The sequence below is a fragment of the Gobio gobio genome (assembly GCF_949357685.1).
Source record: "Gobio gobio genome assembly, chromosome: 7".
Lineage (NCBI taxonomy): Eukaryota > Metazoa > Chordata > Actinopteri > Cypriniformes > Gobionidae > Gobio > Gobio gobio.
Window position 1 is genome coordinate 24,172,654 of NC_137103.1, and position 22,084 is coordinate 24,194,737.

Consider the following 22,084-nt stretch of genomic DNA (forward strand, 5'->3'; position numbering starts at 1 on the left):
GAAGGCTCTTGGGTTGAATTTGCTCTTATCCTAAACGGAGAACTTGTTCGTATATGCGTTCACCTTTACTATTTCTCTCAGAAACGATGATCGTGTTGGTAAGTACTCTGTGTATCCTTAAATTATTTTATTACTGGCAAAGATCGTTTACACTCATCTTTTTCTTGTAACGTTACTTAATCCAGCGTGCGTGCAGACAGGGTTTCCAAGTGTTTTTGCAATGTCGCTGGGTTTATATAATCACATAATTGGGGTCGCTTCAACCCGCGGACATGGAGAAAAACATGGACTTGGTAACACAGTGCAGTTGAGTTCTGTTGACATTTGACAACTAATGTTACGCGTCGCTCCGTTGCTCTGATTGGTTGTGGGTCTATCCAATTGAGGTCTTTCCTGGCTCGGTTGAAACACGCCCCATAATCAAAGCTCAATGGAGCGGTACCAGACTCATATTCTGACTAGAATTGAGTATGGCCACGCCAGGCTAGAGTGAAATGGCTTCTCGAACAAAAACAAATATAGGCTTTGACTTGATTTTGTCCATCGTGAATTGATTGGGTGATTGTGGTTTTCTATTGCTGTGATCACAGTTGTCCCGCATGTAATAGGTTGTCCCACCCCAAGACAAAAAAAACATGTCATTAGAGAAGAGAAGAGATGTCACTGCAACAGGTAGTTTGACTAAAGATTACGAGGGCACATGAAAAAAAAGTAATGATATGCATGGATAAATAATTTCTAATAAACAACTCTGATGTAAGTTTAACATTAGTATGTTTGCTAAGCTAATGACATGAAAGCATATAAATCAATGTTTTCAAAATCGAAACGATATATTTTTGTTAGATTAGTGCTATGGGTAATCTGTGTTTCTTTTTGTTTTGGGTGGGTTTGTCACGTGTTTTATTTCTATTTCCTTGTTTTCAGTTCGTTTCTATGGTTTCTCTTTGATTTGATTATCATGCACACCTGTCATTCATTTCGTCTATTTGTTTGTTTGTGTAGGGGAGAGCGGGGCACAACCTAACGCTTTTTGACTTTCTCAGTTTGTGTAAATCCACTTGGGGTTCAGAGTATTTATTTTTTCCCACATTAATTGCACACGTGTCTAGTACAATTATGTGGTTTTGTTTAATTAATACAGTGTATACTTTTTTCTTGATTTACCCTGAAAGAATGGAAGTGAAATGTGACAACATGCCCCATAGGTGGGGTACATTGTAACGTGGTGGGGCACAATGTAACATGACCAAATAACAGCTTAAAATGTTACCTGAAATAACCCAAAAAATATACAAGACAAACTTAAAATTTTGTTAACAAAATACAATTATTAACTTTTTTTAAATAAAATAATGGCACTTTTTAATCATTAAAAATATAAGCATTTTTGAGTTTGACAACAAACACATCGATAAATACAGCTATACAGCATAGTTCAAAACATAATAATAATGAATAATTTCTGAACATTAACTCTCAGTCATTATTCACCCTTTTCTCATGGTTTCTCAAAAGAATTCATAAAAGTATAGAATATAATGGCATATTTCTAATAGGGGCTAATTGAAACGCAGTGTTACAACGCACCCCGCCTGCCCAACTGGGATTTAAACCGCGGCTTGTGTCTTCAGCTGGTTAGATCAGCATTAAAGAACGATCTCAACTGTTAAATAACAGATATAAGATTAAAATAATATCAGATTTGTCTTATTTTAAATAAACACAAAATACAGAGATGAAAACTAAACTTAAGTAAGAAATTTACTTTTGCTATGGTTAAATCCATGTTCATTAATATCTTTCAGAGATTTTTTACTTTTGGTGCTATTTTTTCTCTAAATAATGTTGATATGGCAACTAGTAAATACTCTAAGTTTCGTCATTCTGGCATGTGTGGAAAGGATTAAAACATGCGTGCTACAACGAACCCCGCGTTAGGTTGTGCCCCGTGCTCCCCTATTTAAGCTCTGTGATTCTTTCAGTTTCAGATTCTTTCAGTCTGTTCTCGTCACATTTTTGCAGTTGTTCTGATCATGTTTTCTACTCTAAAGTATTTTGATTTAAAAGTATTTTAAATAAAATCATACCTGCTGCAAAAAGGACTTGCTCGCCCCATTCCTTGCTGCAACCGCTTTGACAGAAGAACAGACCAACCAAAATGGATCTTATGTTTTTGGACTCCTGGAAGCTCCCTCAAGGCTGGAGACGGACCTCGAGGGAGCTTCCAACAGTTTGTGGATTGGGTCCTGTTCCACTGTAGGTCCCTCTTTACCATCAGTGAGATGGAGGAGGATCACAATGCAGTCTTTCACATGCGCACTTTGTGCCACCTGCCACCCCCGTCCCAACGGATGTGAAGCCGGATCCCACTAGACCTTCTGTGTGTCCAGTATTGCCCAGGAAGGCTATTGTTAAACCCCTGCCTGCACTGCCCAGCCCTTTAGCCCTGTCCTCACTGCCTCTCATCAGCCCTTTGTCACCTCCTTATGGGACTTCGTCTGTGACTCGTTCCTCCACCCCTTTGGCTCCATCAGGCTCCACCTTTCCTCCGGCTCCACCTCAGTCCTCAGGCCCACAGGCTCCACCTCAGTCCTCTGGTCCACTGGCTCTGCCTCAGTCCTCTGGTCCACTGGCTCTGCCTCAGTCCTCTGGTCCACTGGCTCTGCCTCAGTCCTCTGTACCCACAGGTTCGCCTCGCCACTCATCTCCATGGCTTCGCCTTGGCTCCTGTGATATTCCCTTGTGCTTGCTCTGTGTCCCCCATCTAAGCCATCTCTCGCCCCACTTTGTTGAACTCTTTGTTTATTATTATTGCTATTTATTAGGCATGATGGCCTAATCTGTGTTTGTTTCTGCTTTGGGTGGGTTTGTCACGTGTTTTAGTTTCCTTGTTTTCAGTTTTTTTCTATGATTTCTTGTTGATTATATTATCATGTGCACCTGTCATTAATTTCGATGATTTGTTTGTTTGTGTATTTATATTAAGCTATGGGTTTCTTTCAGTTAATTGTCTGCACTCATCACATTTTTACATGGTTGTTCTCTTCATGTTTTCTGGTCGAGAGTGTTTCGAGTTTTTAAAATCCTGCTCATCTCATTCCTTGCTGCAACCGCTGGTGACAGTTAGATTTTATTGACACTTTTCTATATTCTCAACAATTAATAATTCATGTTTCTCACATTCTCTCTGATTTATTTTCACGGAGCAGAGTGTAATGCATTCTGGTATGGCTTTCATCGCAAAGAATATATAAGATGCTATATTAGAATTAGGGATGTTAACCATGATACTTACAAAATAAAATAATGATATAGTATTAGTACTGTTAGTACTGTTAATATGATAATATGGTAAATTATCCACATCAGTAGCTCCCTGGTTAATACTCCAACATTGTAAGTGGTGATATTGCACCGTAACACTGGTTTTCACCCATTATAAAATGAAAGGGAAAAAAAGAGGATGACGCACTGTGCAGCTACTACTGCCACACAAAATCATGCCCACTGAAAAGTTACCCTGCCAGTGTGGGAGTTTTTTGGATTGCATAAAAACGATAGGGTGCTGAACACCCCAGTCTGCTGGAAGTGTTGATCGACAGTAGGATCTGCTTGTAGGCTTTTCTACAGTTATGGTTACAAACGCTCTCTACACTACTTTCCACTCATAATTTGAGTTTGATTAAATAGATAAAACACAAAATAAACTAAGTTAAAGATGAATTTGACTGACAGGTTATTTCTATAAATTGTTATCCTGAACACCTTTGGTCATGATAATTGTTTAGAGAAAATCTTCTTTGTGAGAACCCTAATTAGAATTTGACCAAAATGCTTCATTTTTGGAACACTTTTCCTGATGTTATCATGCCTATGATGCCTTAAAATGCTGCCTATGTAGGCATCTCACTTTGAAACAGAGCACAAGTATGAGAGGATTCCAAAAATATTAAGAAAGATCTACAACAAAAACTGCAACCAAGAGCACCATGGTATTAAAATGTTTTTTTTTTTTTGCACACATTTTTACCTTGGAGTAATGAATACCATACATGATATCACTATACCTTTTGTAAGGATTATTATGCCTTAAAATGCTGCTCAACAGAGCGCAAGTACCAGAGGAAACCAAAAGCACCATGACACTACTTGCTTATTTGGACATTGTAAAACCCTGGTAGTTTTTGTATTACTTCGGAGTACCCCGTAAACATCATGGTCTTTTAATACCATCATTTTTGTTAATGGTAGCTGACCTTAAGCCCCTCTTGGCACTAAAGAAGCTGATTCTGATTCAGGTAACAGTTAAGCAACTCGGGGTGCATGGGTGCATATTCTTGGTGGGGTTACTGGGAATCGCCTTGATGGAAAACGAAGTATGCGAATTTCAGCGTTCATAGCATTTGGGTTTGAGTATGCAAGAGACCGTGTGTTTGTGTGTGTTTGCCTGTGTACTCCTGGAGTGCTGGCCTGAGGCCAAATGCTGTGTCTCACTGATAAAGCCTCCAAACTTCTGAAAGCCACGCTGTGAGTGGGCCTTCTCTATCACCGTGGCAACCCCAGAACATTCCCGAGGTTTTTCTTTGCCACCTCTTTTGGGCTTTCATCGTGGCATTGAAGAGATTGCCTACCCCATCCCCCCAGCTCACACACACACACACACACACACACACACACACACACACACACACACACACACACACACACACACACACACACACACACACACACACACACACACACACACACACACACACAGACTGTCATTTCCTCTCTATTTTCCATCAAAACTCCTCAGTATGAAAATCAAGAAACTGTTTGCCCAATCCTAAGAAGGGGAAAAGAGAGAGAGCTTTTTAAAGTACAGCTTAACAACTCAGCATGACACAGAGCGCATGAGAGCACTCTCTCAGTTCAAATCAAGTGCTTTTAGATTATTTCTACTCCATTTCAACTCCACAGAGACTTCAAGACACTTTCGGCGAATTTCACTTCGAGCAAAAGCGCGTGTGTCCTCTCATTTGTTTATTGTAAATTTCTGCTTCAAATGAGCATGCTAAGTGTAATGTGCGGGCGCAGTGAATCTCGACAGAACGCATTACAAGTGTGAAATAGTGTCTTCCCACCCAGACACGGTTACTAGGAGCAATGGAAGTAATTGCATTGTGCTTTCCAGGGCTCTTTCTAATGGCTTAGCATTGTTTTCGTCCATGCGCTCCCTGATCTTTTAACTTGTGGAGCTTTCTCCTCCGAACAAGTGTCCCCTTCTTTTCATGCGTGTGTGACCCTGTGCCCCTTCTCACACCCCCTTCCTCGAAACAATGATGTTTCTCCTGAGCTCTGCGCCACCTCTCCGTCCCACACTCGCAAAAACTCCAGCTCGGTCATTTGTTTAGCGCCGTTGTGTGCAGGTGCGTAGGATATTCCGCCATCAGTGTACAAAGATACACTGAAACGAGTACAAACTTCTGGTATATGTTTTCCGTTCGTCCCATTTCACCCCTCTCTTCCCAACCATTCCCACCTCTCTCAACGGGTTTTTCACAATTCGTGAAGACTTCAGACAGAGTGACCTATTGTTTGGGGGCTGTGCCTTTGACCCAGTAGCTGAGCTAGGGCATTCTCCTCTTTGTCTGCTTGTTATAGTGAGCCCCTCTTAAAGCAGGGGCACTGCGCTCCTGCGTTCCCACGGCAACCCATCCACCCTACCCCTGCACCATGGTGAGAAGGAAGTATGAGGTAATGTTTACAGAGCAAACTATGATGCTTCTGACAGACCTTCCTCACTCACTAATTAAAAGATCCTCTACTAGCTGCCAGCTGGAGTGACACACTAAGCCTGTCTGATGTTCAAAGAAAAAGAGGGAGAAATACAGTAGAAACAGGCAAGGCTGAGGGATTAAGAGATAGAGAGGAAGAGTTACGTGAGAGAGGGGGAATATTGTAAGAAGGGGAGAGATGAAAGAAAAAACCTCTGACATGTTTGGAGTTTTATTAGTGAGGAGACAAGAGTGAAAGACCCAGTGAAATCACTTGACAAGTGTAGTTTTCTGTCCTGTGTCCACACACTTCCCATTGAAACTGAAAGTGTGGGCGGGGAATTTGGAATGGCTCCTGCATTTTGTTAAATGAAAATCAAAATGACAATACCTATTTTATATGGAATATTGCACTGTTTTTATCTGTACATATATCCTTTAAATTCATGTGCCCTCATAATCCTTGATCAAAACAACTTCCCTTCCCTCTCTCTTGTAGTGAAATCTCTTCTCTGATGACGTGTTTACTGGCGTGAGGGCGGGATCAACCTGTCACTCGAACTCAAACCGCATCCAATCAATTCTCAATGGACAAAACCAAGTCCCGTCCTACATTTTGTCTTGTTCAAGAAGCTGTTTTACCTGGATATAAGTCTGAATATGGAATAAATCACAATTTCTGTTTCATGTCGACTTTAAACAGTCAATAGGTTTTTTGGCCCCACCTTAAGTACTATGTACTTACATCAAAAAATAAGTACAATGTACTTACTGTGTTCGAATTTTATTGCAAAACACCTTTGCTGATATTGAGGTGGGATAGCGGTAGAGTTAGGGACAGGTGTGGTGATATGGGTAAGTTTAAGGGTAGGGTTAGGTGTAAGGGAAGTGTCAACTGTGTAATTACAAATGTAATTAATTACAGATGTAATTACATGCAGGTATTTTTAAAAATGTAAGTACAATGTAAAAACATGTATGTACACAATAAGTGCATTGTATCAAATGATTAATTAAAATGTTAGTACATAGTAGTTAAAGGACCACTCCGGTGACCTGGTTACCGAGTAGATCGTTCTCTGGGATGCGTTTTCATGAAAATTGAATGTAAAGAGTTTTATCTCTAAAAACAGATTAGCTTATAACGCTAAATGGGGCACAGAATAAGTACAATTAAATCGCTAGTTAATACCACTAACAAGGCTCAAAATAGCCTCACAATAACACAGTAGCATAATGAGGGTCCCTACATGCAAACCGAAGCATTGAGAACTTTGTAAGTGTACAAACAGTTTAATGAGAAGATACTTTATAAAGACAGTACATTACGCGTATACAGACAGGAGCCATCTTGGAAAACAGTCTCGACGAGTCGAGCCACGAACGCTGTGCTAAGTGAGCTGGTCGATAGGAATTAAAGGACAACTCCGGTGAAAAATGAACCTAGGGGTAATTAACACATGGTTACCGAGTAGATCGTTCTCTGGGTTCAGTGCTTTCTTCCGGAAACAACGGACCATATGAGATTCCAAGTCACAGTTCATCACTTAGCACAGCGTTCATGGCTCGACTTGTCGAGACTGTTTTCCAAGATTTTCATGAAAACGCATCCCAGAGAACGATCTACTCGGTAACCATTTGTTAATTACCCCTAGGTTAATTTTTCACCGGAGTTGTCCTTTAAGGCCACCTAATATAAAGTGGGTCCATTTTTTTTTTACATCACAGACGTAAACCAGTAAGATACAGGTGGAATTAAAGAGCATTTGATTGGACAAAAATCTGAGCAGTGCAGGATGAGTCACCAATCTTTTTAGTTCAGTTTCCCATAATAGAAAGACTATAAATTGTAAAGGCAAATATTTGCTAAATGTGAATTTTGTTTTAATTACGTCGAAATTAACATGTGTACATAATGTTTAACCAAGTGGCAACCTCCAGCAGTTTCTCTTGAAGCAAATACGGAAGTGACTTAAACTGCAATTCATCGACTGGCCGCTAGGGACAGGCTCCAGAAGGGAGCAGAATCTCATTGAGCCCCATGTTAAAATGCTCAACTTTACAGCAGATTAAAACATGTTTACAGCCTGGTACAAATTGTGGTTTTAGTCTATATGGCTAATTTTGCCCTTCATGACAACTGTGACTGGGGTGAATTTTTTTTATAACTCATTTGTTTACATTATATAAAGCTTTAAAGTCCTGCATAATTAAGGGCGTGGTCACTTTGAGTGACAGGTGGATAGCCATTGACCTCAAAGCAAACATAGACTAAAAGCCACACAATTCCTATTCGGGTTTCATGTAGTCTTTAAAAAAGATAAAAAACACTGACAGTTTACATTATTTGACAAATGGATGGGTTCAGATAAGAGCAGTCCTCTCTGTGGCTTGTACATGGTTTATGGTTCTAAATCACATCTAATTTTCATAATCCATTTTTTCCTCACAGTTTTTTTTTTCGTGTGTGCTGAAATGTTTTTGGGTAAGATGAATTTTCAATTTTAAGACCCATCGAATTATATATATATTTGAAAAAAGCACTTGTTTGCCACTTGTTTGAAGGAAACATGAGGAGAATAAATCCAGCTGGACCAGGAAATGTCACAAGCCAGATCCCTGCATAAGCAACACGGCTATTTGCTTCAGCTCAACATGTACACTTACATGTTGGTTTATTGTGACATTAAATGAAAGTTACAACTCCACAAACAGCAATCATAGTGGGGTGGCACTTATCCTATCCACTGTCCACACACAAAAACACATGCACACACACACAGTGCTCCCTAAGGGTGACTGTGAGAAAGATGCAGTGAGAGTAAAGTGAAGCAGTGAGGCTGCAAGACAGAAAAACGAGTGGAGCGACTGACACCGCTCTTCCCGTCAAGGCCTGCCAGGCCTATTTTTAAAATGTTGATGCCTGGAGCTCAGACACACTCTGTGCAGTTCATCTGGAGTTTCAGTAGGAAAACACTCCCGAGTCTGAAGCAGCTTAACTGACAACTGAGAGAATACTGAGATGCTCCAAAACAAACACAGTCTATTGCTACACTAAACTTGTGTGGCACACACATATCCATCTCTGTCTCTTCTATCACTGTCTCTTTGAAGAGTAAGAAAAAAGAGAAATAGGAATCTCAAATCTTTCTTGTGGTTAGTGGTTTTGGTGCAGATTTTTGGAATGGCTGGTTGAAGTAAATCAAACTGGTTAAGAAATATTCTGTCATCAGTTATTGACCATCATGTTGTTCTGAACCTGTATGACTTTCATTCTTCCACTGAACACAAAATAAGAAACTAAAGGCTCCAGCCTGGTCTCATTGTTAATGCGTAGGTATTAATATGTATTATTTACAGGTATAACATTTTTGTTTTAAGTATTAAGAATTTGTTTTTGTATTAAGTAGATGAGTGAACTTCATTTAATAAATGTGACTGAAAACAATGTCATTGATATGAAAACTGAATAGAATAAACCATTCATGCCACAAATGTAATAGTCATGAATAAGGATTTGTGCACATTTTTAAAGTGCCCCTGTTATACAATTTTAAAGTCTCCTACAACAGGTTTACATGCATCAAAGATCAAAAAACACTTTCATTTTCTCATAATATACACTGCACATCTCCACATTTTTCATTGACTCTCAAATAACTCTCTAAATCCCTCCTTTCCGCGAGCCTACTCTGCTCTGATTGGCCAGATGGCCCAGTCTGTTGTGATTGTGAGCGCATACAGCGCGTGTCGGAAGCTAATGCCCATTACCATAATGGAACAGCAATAACGTGAGTTAGCCGGTTAGTCGGAGACCTACACAATATAAAATACAAAACTACATATGTTGAACAACCGGTAGAAAATATGAAGAGTTCAGATGCAAAAGCCTCTAAAAGCCACTTTGGTCAAAAATGAGATAACAATACTGAGTGAATGCTCTCCGCATATTGTATACGTTCATAAAATACTTTCACTTCAAACCCACTAAATCCCAGCCTCATCCCATTCAGAAGTACCGGTACGTAGGTAGAAACCTATACACAGAAGCCTGACAAAAATGCTTATTTTAAAGAAAAACGTCAGACAGACTTAGAGGCTTTTGCATCTGAAGTCTTCATATATACATCAATAATTATTCTGTAACAGTTTTGAGTTTTTGTTTGTGTTAATGTCTTTTTAATTATGCTCCTTGTCCTGTTCCTGGTTTTGTAATGTGTTCCTGTTTGTCATGTGATCCTGCCATGTGTTCCATTGTCATGTGATTCCCTTGTCCTCATGTGTTATGAGGTGTGTTCGACATCGGCTGCGGCTGGATGGAACCGATCGGCGAGAGTAGCCGCGTGCAGGCAGGGAGGAGCTGCAAACGGAGACGTGAAGTCGGACACTTTCAATAAATCCAATATTTGGCAAAACACGGATTCAGAGACATAATTGTCATGTAATACTTTATGCACTGCTTAATACAGCGTGTGTTTGTTCAAGAATAAAGTTCAACATATAAGCCTACACTATCAATGAAGTGGGATCTACGTTTTTTATCAGTTTTATTTTGATAAACATGACAGTATAACATCGCGACTACATGAAAGGAGGTTTTACTGTTATAAAAAACAGATATGTGCGCATTAGTGGAACAGAAGGTTCTAGAATAAACACGAAACACACGTGATCGCTGTCATGCGGTGAATCTGGCCAATCGTGGAACAGCCGTGTCGTCATCAGAGTCCGTGCAGCCGCTCTAGAGAAACTGCACCGGCTGTATTAGCTGGCTGCTCTCGAATTGCTCTTGCGGCACTTTGTTGACATACGTCACTGTCACGTGGCGTCGGCGCTGCCTCAAGTCACACAAAAATTCTAACCGGCATGCACTGCTTCAAGTCAGCCGCCGATCGGTCTGTGCATCGCTGTATCAAGTCGAACAAGCCTCTACTCATTGGTTGTTTTAGTCATGTGTTCTCAGTTCAGTTCTGTCATTGGTTCATTGTTCTGATTGTTCACAGGTGGGTCTTGTTTAGTCATTAGTCTTTGTGTATTTAAGCCCTCATGTTTGCCATGTGTCCTTGTTGAGTATTGTTTCCTGTAAATCACTGTTGGTGAGTTCTTTGCTCCAAGTCAAGTCTGTTCATGGTTCTAGTCAAGTCAAGGTCATTGTTTGTTTAGTCTTTGTTTTGTTAATAAACTGCACTTGGGTTCACTACGACTTGCCTCCAGTGGATTAACGTTACATATTCATACTTACAGGTTGTGATTCTGAGGAGCAAGCTGGTCCAAATAAACTGGGTACTGACCATAGACCACCGTAAAAAAATATGGACAACGCGACTTCATTGACTTCCGCTGACCAGAGTTGAAGCTTTCGTAGGCCCGCACACGGCGCTGACATCCTGGGACCGAGTCTGCGCAGTAGCGATCTCGGGGCCGGAGTTGCGCAGTAGAGAGCAGGAAGTAGAGGCGCGATTATCAAAAGCCCGCCCACACTCTCACAGATGCAGAACAATTCATTATGTTGGTGTGAAATAAACAGTTATAGAAATATAGAAATTAAAGCTAAAGCTCTAATCTCCTCCCAAAAATCCTGAAAAAAGTCAGTTAGTGCCTTAGTGACAACTTCACTCAGAGAAGCTCTAAATCTCAGATCTCAGCTGTCAATCATGACGTCACATCCCCCTCATTTTTATAGCATCAAATAACTAACTAAATCTAAATTTGTTTAAAAGACGAACACTTGAAATGAAATCATCGTGATAAAAACTGCCTAAAATGACAGAAATCATGTTTAGGAAACAATTATTTGAAGTGTAATTTAATCGTTTATTGTGTCTCGTGTCCATTCTAATACATGGAGAGGTGGGGTTTAGGAGCTATACTGGGACCAACCACCGGGGGGGCGATCGAGGCGCGGAGGCTTCAGTTTCCAAGAGGAGCACTACAGGCTTGGTACTGACCCATCTTTCAAGAGCAAGCGTTTTGCGAATCATGCATTGAACTCAGCCGTCAGTAAAATTATGTGTTTGAGGGCTGGTCAAGTTGTTTGCAGGTGGACAACATACAACATAGGCAGGCATTATGCAGTTGATTCTTTCTTTTGAGGGACATTTAGCAACTTTGCAGAATGTTTACATTCACAAACAGTTAAATTACACACTGCATGAAAGGAAATATCGGAAAAAACATAATAGGGACACTTTAAAGTTGTTAATACGTAAATAATGTTTCAATGTCTATGAAAACACAAAAGTAGATGTGGTAGTACCACACATTATGTAAAAATACATATATGAACAATCATGTTGATGGTTCTCCTTTACATAAACTGTATATTGGGGTAAACAATTCCTTTGTTTGGTTTGAACTATAATTCTCTTTTTTCCCCTCATACTTTATTTTCCTCTTGTAATTCCTGTGAAGAGTATGAATTAGACGCAAAAAAAAAAACTTTTGTTAAAAATGGTTAGACATGGAATGGTAGGAGATAATGGATTATGACAGTAAGACATTGTGAACATGGAACAGACTAATTAATAGCAGCCTTATTAGTGCGGGAAACTCATTATCTCGTTCATTACAGACCAATTAGAGCAGTTGTTAAGTATCTTGTAGTAATATTGCCATCTTGCTCACATTTATTGAGCATCACAATGTCTTTCATGCAAGAATATGGCCAAAAACCATGGGCCTTAAAAGGATAGTTCACATTCTGCCATACTCATGTTGCTCCAAACCTGTATGGCTTTCTTTCTTTGGTGGAACATAAATATTTTAAGAAACATGTTTCAGTGTTTGTCTATACAATGAAAGTCAGGGGATTCCAATGTTGTTTGGGTGAGTAAATAAAGAAAGAATTATCATTTTGCAGACTATCCCTGTAGTAGAGAGCTGGTTGTCTTTTTTCTTGTATAACAGGCTTCACACTTCTGTGCAAATGCTCTGACTTGCAGACATTGTTCCCGGTCATCCCACAGGTGTTTGAAAAGCATTCAGGTCTGGGCTTTGTGCAGGCCAGTCAAGTTCTTCTAAACTAGACTCTTTGCTTTGCTTGCTGACGCTGCTTTGTGCACTGGTGCATTATCCACAAAGGAGATTTGGTACACCCCATTCTACTTTAAAGTTGCACTCAGTATTTTGTGCTAATTAAAATGTTTTACACACAAATTAAATGAACACCATTTTTGAGAAATTACTACTGCTTTTTGAAATAGCTTTTAAGTGTTGCATCACATTATAAAGCATACAAATACCTAAACAAAACAAGCAAACCAAACAATATAATAACAAACATAATATGTATGCTACAGACAGCAGTCACTCACATATCAACATGAATAGTTTCTTTGTTTAGTCAAATTTATTTGTTGTTTATTGGCTCTATAACAGGCAAACTGGAAAATATCTTGAAATTAGAGGCAACCGCTGCATGTTGATTACAATCCAAACAAATATGCTACACACATGTTGCATGAGCAGTTGTTTTTAGTCTGACTTTAGATTTGTGAAATTATGCTATATAAGACACCTGCACAAAACAAACTTGAATGAAAATGCAAATTCACTCTCTGACAGTAGGTGGCGCTTATGCAACAGCAGCGGTTTCTTTGGGTACTGCTATACACAAAGCATAAACATACGGAGGTAAGAGGAAAAGAAAATGCCGTCAAAACTTTTCTGAAGACAGTCAGTTCCCCTCCCCACCCTCAATTCAATATTTATATTTTTCTTCTTATATTTCGAGCATCGCAAACAGTGAGCTTGCTGTGCCTGCCTGGTACAGTATTTCTGCTGGCATCCTTGGTTCGCTGTGTTCTCTTCTTTGCGTCAGTCTTCAGCGTGTCCCATCTCTGGCCTGTGTTAATGCCCTGTTTACTAGGGATGCAACAATACAGTTAGTCCACGGTTCAATACATACCTCGGTTTTTAACCACGGTTTTCGGTTCGGTTCGGTTCTGATGGCTTGTCACATCAGTTTTTTGCTATTCTATTCTTAGGCGACAGGAACAGCCAGAGGTTAAGGAGAAAAAAATACTATTTTTTTTTGCAATACTTTCTCTTTATTTTACTGAAAATAATTGAAAAACCTTACTTAAACTTAAAACTTTACTTAAAAAAAAACCCTTGTACACATTTCTAGTGTATTGTATAATATAAAATAAATATATATATAAAGATTACACTGGCATCTCAGAGCTGTACAGCAGCATTTAAGTATGAAATTGAATGAATAAATGTAAAAATAAAACACTACATAGACTTCACTATAAAATATACATTAATTCTTAGCTACGGTGTTAGTTTTTCAGTCAAGAGCAGTGAGTGATTTTTTTCTTTGTCTTTTGTTGTTGTATTAACATTAAAGGGATAGTTCACTCAAAAATGAAAATTTTATCATCGAGAAATGAGTACAGGTTTGGAAAAATATTAGAGTGAGTAAATAATGACATATTTTTAGAGGTGAACTGTCCCTTTAAGGACAGCGTGTTCACTAGGCTGCGCTTCTGTCAATTAAAGACATGCGTGCATCTAATATACAGACACACGCAGATTTTACGTTCTATTTAGACATAACCGACTGTGTTTATGTTAACCTTGTGTGTATTTGACAGTATTAGCGCAGTAAGACGACTACTTCGTCCAGTAATCACGTGTTTGACAGGCGTTTAGTGCGCGCACTTGGAAAAGCGCATGCTATGTGTGTTATGTATGAATGAAATGTGTGTTATGTATGAATGAAATGTTTAACCGGCAAGGCTTTAAAACGCATGCAAATAATAAACTTTTGTGATTGTGAATAACTATAGTGTTCCGTGAGTATAACTCTACCACTAAAGTGTGATGTGAATGTATGTCGCGTTGTTCAGTATATTGGGATGGAGGCAAATTATAGAATTTGTAGAAAAATAATTAATTCAATGCAAAACCGCAAAACGGTTCAATATTATATTGAGAATTGTGGCATCCCTACTGTTTACATACTTCATAATATTTTCACACAAATAACATTTTGGGAAATTATTGCAATGCAGTTTGTGTGCAAGTTTGGAATAAACCCACTAAAATGTAGTATAAGATACATTTTTATATTTTAGTGACACCTACTGGTGTGGATGAATATGCTATTATGGAGCCCCTAAAGAGACATGGTGGTGGAAAAAATTTAGGATGGGAGGAATTTTTTTCCCCAAAATCTTTTGCGTTCCCCCGAGAAACTTTGCGTTCCCTCGCAAAACGTTTGCATTCCCTCGCAAAGATATTTGCGTTCCCTCGCAAAGATAGATGTCCCGCGGGCCGTTTCAAACAGCTCAGTATGTTAACAATGGAGCGGTTAAAGTTATTTTGAACTTGGACTTAAGTAGGCTAGGCTATAATACAGTCAGTGCTTAATTCAATGAGTTCGGTGAGCTAAACGTTGTTAAAACACAATGTCTCTTTAACGTAGACAACAAGCTGCAACCTAATTTTCCTCAAAACGAGCCTTATAATATTCAAGTCCGAAGGGACTGTCTGCAAAGTGCAAAACCCGAAAAGCGTTAGCCTACTACAAGTCATTAACTTCAATTTTACACACTGTGTCTCCAAATTCAGTTTACACATCAATGGTCACTTAGTTTGATAAAAACACTTAGTTTGACAAAATTTGCTTTTGCATAATTGCTAGGATTTTTTTATTATGAAAAATATTCAGCTAACTTCACTGAAATGCACTGTAGCCTACTGTCACCAAATTCAGTTCACACATCACACTCTCATGCTGGTTTTACTACAACGCTTAGTTTGGCAAGTAATAGCACAAAGCTATAGGCCTATTCTTTACACAAATTATGTTGGTACCCAGCTAAAATACAGTAGTTGCAACCATAGCTTTTGTATGATAATTGCTTACTGATTTTGATGGCATTACACTGTATACTGTATTAGTATATTGTAGTAGGAGAGCATTGATGTGTAAACTGAATTCGGAGACACAATGTGTAACATTGTTATTGCCTATTTTTTAGTAACGCTTTTCGGGTTTTGCACTTTGCAGACGGTCCCTTTGTACTTGTCTCTCATATTAGGCTCGTTTTGAGGAAAATTAGGTTGCATCTCGTTCGTTAAAGAGGTGTAATTTTTGCTTTATCAACGTTTTTAGCTCACGAGTTATTGATCCGGGAAGTTCAAATCTGTGAATACATTGCCAACTTTACTGAACTCCAAACTAAGCACTGACTGAAGTTATTTATACTTAAGCCCAAATTCTAAATAAAACCTTTAACCGCTTCATTGTTAACATACGCTGTTAACATACACTGACAGCGGGACATTATTAGCAAATATCGCGAGGGAACGCAAAAGTTTTGCGTGGGAACGCAAATATCTTTGCGAGGGAACGCAAAAGTTTTGTGTGGGAATACAAATATTTTTGCGAGGGAACGCAAAACTTTTGCGAGGGAACTCAAAAGGTTTGGGGGGGGGGGGATTCCTCCCATCCTACATTTTTTCCACCACCACATCCCTTTAGGGGCTCCGTATGCTATTAACTGCTGCTGCTTCACACTAAAGTTTTCTGTTAATATATTTTTCAGTATAATACAAACAAAAACAGCGTAAGACAAAAAAGAGTGGTGTGATGCAGCAGTTAATGAGCATGCATCCACACCAGTAGGTGTCAGTATAAAGGCCCATTCACACCAAAAACTATAACTATAAAGTAAATTAAAACGTTAACTAAACTAGAATGCACACTAATACACGGTATCATTCCCTATTCGTGTAGAATTAGAATGATTATTATAAGATTATAGTTATTGTAACAGTTATCGTCTTTGGTGAGAACGGACCATAAACTCCAAGATCCCTGGGACCCAACAGAACTAACTGAGATTGCATTTAGATTAGAGATTAGAGATTGCATAGCAGCATACAATCACATTTTATGCATGCTAGCAATGGGCTTAGCGGAAATAGCCAAACTTGTTAATAAGGGGTGCCCACATGCATTTGGCCATGTCTTGCACAGTAATACAAAAATTGCTGATCTTATGTTGAAGAGATCCTCGCTCCCCTTGTCCTGTCGCAATAGAGTGAGAAAGAAACAAGAGAGAAGGTAGAGCTTTCCCAGCATGAGCCTGCTCCTCTCCACAACCCCCCGTTGACTGTTTATAAGCACCACGATAGAGGGAGACAACAGCACCAGAGAATCAGAGAAGCAGACAGAAATGGAGGTACAAAGAGAGCGGAGAGTAGTAAAAAAAACGAGGAATCGCCATAGACTGTTCCAAAACAACTTGGAAACTCTGGGACAAGAGGTTGAGGGGGGAATTAGCAGATGAGAAACGGGAAGGATGCCGTCTCCCCCGTCCTCTGTGTACGGGTGTGTATGCGCGTGCGAGCGCATGGTGGGCGTATAGAGGGGGTGGCGGCGCTGCCTCCGGGGGCACATGGTTGTTTATTTCACCAGGAGATTTACCCATCTCACTCTTCAAACAGCTAACTCTTCCTGTTAGCAGAGCTTGAGTAATTATTGAGAGAACAATCACAGCACTGCGTTTTGATCTCGCTCTATAGGGTTTTCTATAAACTCAGAAACGAACGGTTGAAAGTGAGCGTGGTCATAATGCACACAGACCCTGATGTGCGCTTCACTTTGAAAACCACAAATTTCACTGAAAGGGAATCCTCTGCGCTATACGTAGTGTTCAGTCAGTCGAGCGGCGGGAAAACCCATAAAATAGAAAATGCATAAAAACAATACTCTTTGTACAACTGTCGAGCATGTTTTTCATTTTTTTAACAGTCTCACAGCTAAGGGAAAAATATAAATGTATTTGTCAACACAGCTCTGATAGAAAATGATTCAACATTTTGTATTTCAGGCAAGCAGTAAAGGGCAAAAGAAAAATGTTTTTGTGGATTAGCATGACAGCGACCGCTCACTTTGCTGTAGGTAGCAGCCCCATAAAAATGTCAGAAATTTCAACAGGCAGTAAACAATTGGGGAGAAAAATTGTCTCCCACTGTCTGCTGACACAGTAGAAAAGGTGTTTGATAGAGCAGCTGCGCTGGCTAATTTCCCTCAGCCTCGTTCTTTCTTATCATGTCAGTGTGGCCTCTCAGCTAATAGCATGTTTTAATTAGCCCTTAGTCACCATGCTTCCACTGTCAGAGATATGAGGAGGCAATCCCTATGGACATTACTCATATTACAGCACCGTCACACACACACACACACACACACACACACACACACACACACACACACACACACACACACACACACACACACACACACACACACACACACACACACACACACACACACACACACACACACACACTGATGTAAGAAACATACCTTTCTTATTCTCCCTCGTTCAGGTTGGAAACAAGTTGGATATCTGTCCATTCATGAAGAGAGAGTAAGCTGTTGTATAAGACTTGCTGTGCTACAGCTAAAGAGCATTTTTAGCCCACACCTCTAGTGTTGTCAAGGTACTGGAATTTCGATAAATAGCAATATTCAATACCGTTTTTGATACATATTAAGGTATATCATTTGAACAGTATTTAAAGGCCCAGTGAAGTGCCTTGAAACACGCAGCATTATTCGATGTGTTGATGTAATTTCCACTAAAACAGGAAGATAGGGCTGGATATATCGAGCAGCTTTTTAAAAATAGCTAATAGCGTTTAGTTTATATCACAGTTTGGCCAGAGCCATTGAGCTCCGTAAAGCCGCAGTTTCCTCCTAATCTCGTCCATCGCTTTAAAATAAAACATTCTGTGCAAAATTCAAATGGGTCCGATACGTCCTCTGACAGGGATTATAAAATAATTGTATTATTATTATCCGTGTTGGGGGTAACGCATTAAAAGTAGCCTAACTTGAGTTACGTAATCAGATTACTTTTTTCAAGTAACTACTAAAGTAACGCATTACTTTTAAATTTACAACAAAATATCTGAGTTACTTTTTCAAATAAGTAACTCAAGTTACTTTGTTTTCCCATTTATTTACTGACAGTAAATGTTCCGATGTTGAGAGAAATCAGTAGTAGAGGCGTAGTGTGTGTAAATATAATGGTTATTCTAGAATAGATGTGAGCAAGTATTTACTAATCTCACTTGCACAAAAAAAGATTCAGTATTCCTTAAAATGAATAAAATCATGAAATGCAAAATCAGAATACTACGCAAACCTCCAATAATTAAATATGTTGAATCAAATGAATATTTTATGCATTTAATCTCACTTTATTGACCATTACACTTGCTGCTGACCTTCGATGATTCAGTTAAACCATCAATAATGTTTTTATTGGTATCGTGTTAAACTTTCTTCTCCTGCATCCTATTTTTCAGCAATCCAGAATGGCAGCAAAGCTGAAAGGTTTGTTTGAGCAGCGCCCTCTACTGTACACGCATGAATTTGCATTTCCTTCAGGCTTATTATTTTTATTATTTAGTACGGTGGCCGAGAGAGCTCAACACGCTGCATTTGAGAAAACACATGCAAATAGGAAAAACACCAGAAAATTAAGAAAACATTTTCATAAGTTTTACAACACGTGTTGCAAAATTTCACAACACAACCAAATACAGAAATGCACTGCAAACGTTCACGTATTCGGTTGTGTTGTGAACGTTTGCAGTGCGTTTCTGTATTTAGTTGTGTCTGTTCCCCCGCCTGGCCCTCCCATGAAAAATTATCTAGACCCGCCCCTGAATGTAACACATTACTTTCTTAAAACGTAACTAAGTAACGCAATTAGTTACTTTTTAAGGGAGTAACGCAATATTGTAATGTATTACATTCCAAAGTAACTTTCCATAACACTGATTTGTATTATTATTACACATGCATTACTATTGTAATACAAATGTATTAAATATTTCATAATAAGTCATTTTAAATTTTAGTAAAATTAAAATCCTTTAATGCTTGTGACTTATTTTATTCACCTGCAATATTTAAAACCTCAAGCTTTTATTTTTAAACTTATTTTCATTTATATATTTTCATTTATTTTACGAGTCCTGTGAAATACAAGTTGCAATAAAAGACTTGTAGAAGAGAGATACAATTGCACAGTTCATTTTCGTTTTTTTTTCTCACGTTTGCTGTTTTAACACTATTGGTTAAGTTTAGGGTAGGTGATGTGTTATTTTCAAATGCGAACCTATTAGCACCTGTTCAGTGCCACCTTCTTTTAGTGCCACTCACTTAATTTTACTCTAAAAGAAGACTATTTAGTTATTAATTAAAACACACATTGCATTGTATGTTAATTTGATTTCAAACCTGTATATCAACACTTTGGAAAATGAGCATTGAAACCGTTTAGAATATTCTGAATCAATATCAAATAAGCTCAGAACACAAACCACCCAAATTGCACCATTATTCCATTTTCATGTTTGTCCACAAAACTAGCATATCCGAGGGCAGCTGACCGCTCCTGTCAAGTCTGTGTTCCCAGATTCATGTGAAAATTGTCCTAAATCTTTCATTTCATGGTTCAAACAAAGCAAACAAAGTAAAGAATTAAGGACTGAATGGATGGGCACAACCAAAAAAGGGGCAGTGGGGTGTGCGTAGGGGGGTGGAGTTCATTGATGTAGCCCGTCTTTGTCCTGATGTGTCCAGAAACCAGATAAGATGACTAACCTGTTTATCGCTCTGATTGAAATTACACAAGCAGACACCATCCCCCCTACCGAGCCCTAAATGAACAGGTCTAAAGGACAGGGAGAGCGGTTAAACGGTACTGAGGGGGAGCCCATTATCTGTGAATGGGGGTGATTAATGTGCGAAAATGAGACTTGGCGGGATGCAACGAGAGGCCAGGGCTGCCTCTGACCCTCATTCACACCCAGGCATTCACCCAAGTGCTCCGCAGGAGAGGAGGATTGCAACAAACACACACACACACAATGGTGTCTTTTCTACATCTGATTTCAGTCTTCTGTGTGTGTGTGTGTGTGTGTGTGTGTGTGTGTGTGTGTGTGTGTGTGTGTGTGTGTGTGTGTGTGTGTGTGTGTGTGTGTGTGTGTGTGTGTGTGTGTGTGTGTGTGTGTGTGTGTGTGCGTGTTCTGAGTGTATAGTTTGTGTGGTTGTGTTTATTGTCCTAGTTAATAACTATTGTCCTAGTTATTTTGATTTGACAAGCAGGAATACGTCTACAAATTCCATTTGCTGCCGGTTTATTATAATAACCAAATAACATTGTCTCCTAAAATTGTTGAGATATTTGCTGAAACTCTAGAGGAAACCTGTTAGGAGAAACATCTACGAAGCAGGAAAGGAAAAGTCTGTATTTTAAGATAACATGACATGTACTATAGTAACAACAGTAAATCATGGTTATTTACAAGTAACTCACCCGAAACTAAACACTAATTATATAGTAAGTACACGTGGTTAATTAATATTATTCAGTACTAATATGTGTAATTACACTGTAATAACATCACCTTAAAATAAAGTGTAACCGAAAAGACTTAAGGAAAAGTCTCCATCTGCTCTCCATTTCATTGTTGTGAAAGTGAGTTATAGAGGAGATCTTTTGTTGTGAGAGAAGAGAAGAGAAGAGAAGAGAAGAGAAGAGAAAGAGAAGAGAAGAAAAGATGGAAGGTCTGTTTAACATTGTGCTTCACTAACTAGCTCTGCTCCAACACACAAAAATAGCACAATGCCACCTATTGGCTGGTCTATTCAAGCAACCAATTCCAGAGGGATATGTACAAATAAAAAAACACCTGCTTGGTGAACAGCTGCACATCTTAAAAAAAAATCAAATGACAACATTTAGCCTTAAAGCTGTTCCTCTTAGCTGCGAGCTATTACCCATGCATTAGTTAGCATGCTAATGTGAACTGTATGGTGTAGCGTTTGTGGTACTTTCAGTACGTGTAGGTTAAGGGCAGTGGCGGGCTGCTCAGTAACTGGCTGTATAAATAGCGAAGAAGAGGTTAATCGGTGGCAGAGAGGAGCAGGAGGAAGCACTCGCTAGGTCAAAGGTCAAATGATGAGCCAACACAAAGCCATTACAAAGACGGCACTCAGCTGGGCTCTGTTTGTGTAGGCAGTGCCAGGGTCAAACACACATAGAGAGAGTGAGTCACTGACACGAACGTACACAAACACGCACGCAAGGATGCACGTCCTCTTCTTTCTTGAGTTATGAAGCGATGACCAATTGTTTTTGGATGTGGGCTGACCAAGAGCTGTTATGAAAACAGTATCAGTGTGCATGCATTTGCATAATAGCAGGTTCATGAGCCCTTGGTTTCTGCGGTAACTGAATATTGATTGACAGGGAGCCTGAAAGAGGAGCAAGTGTGGAGGA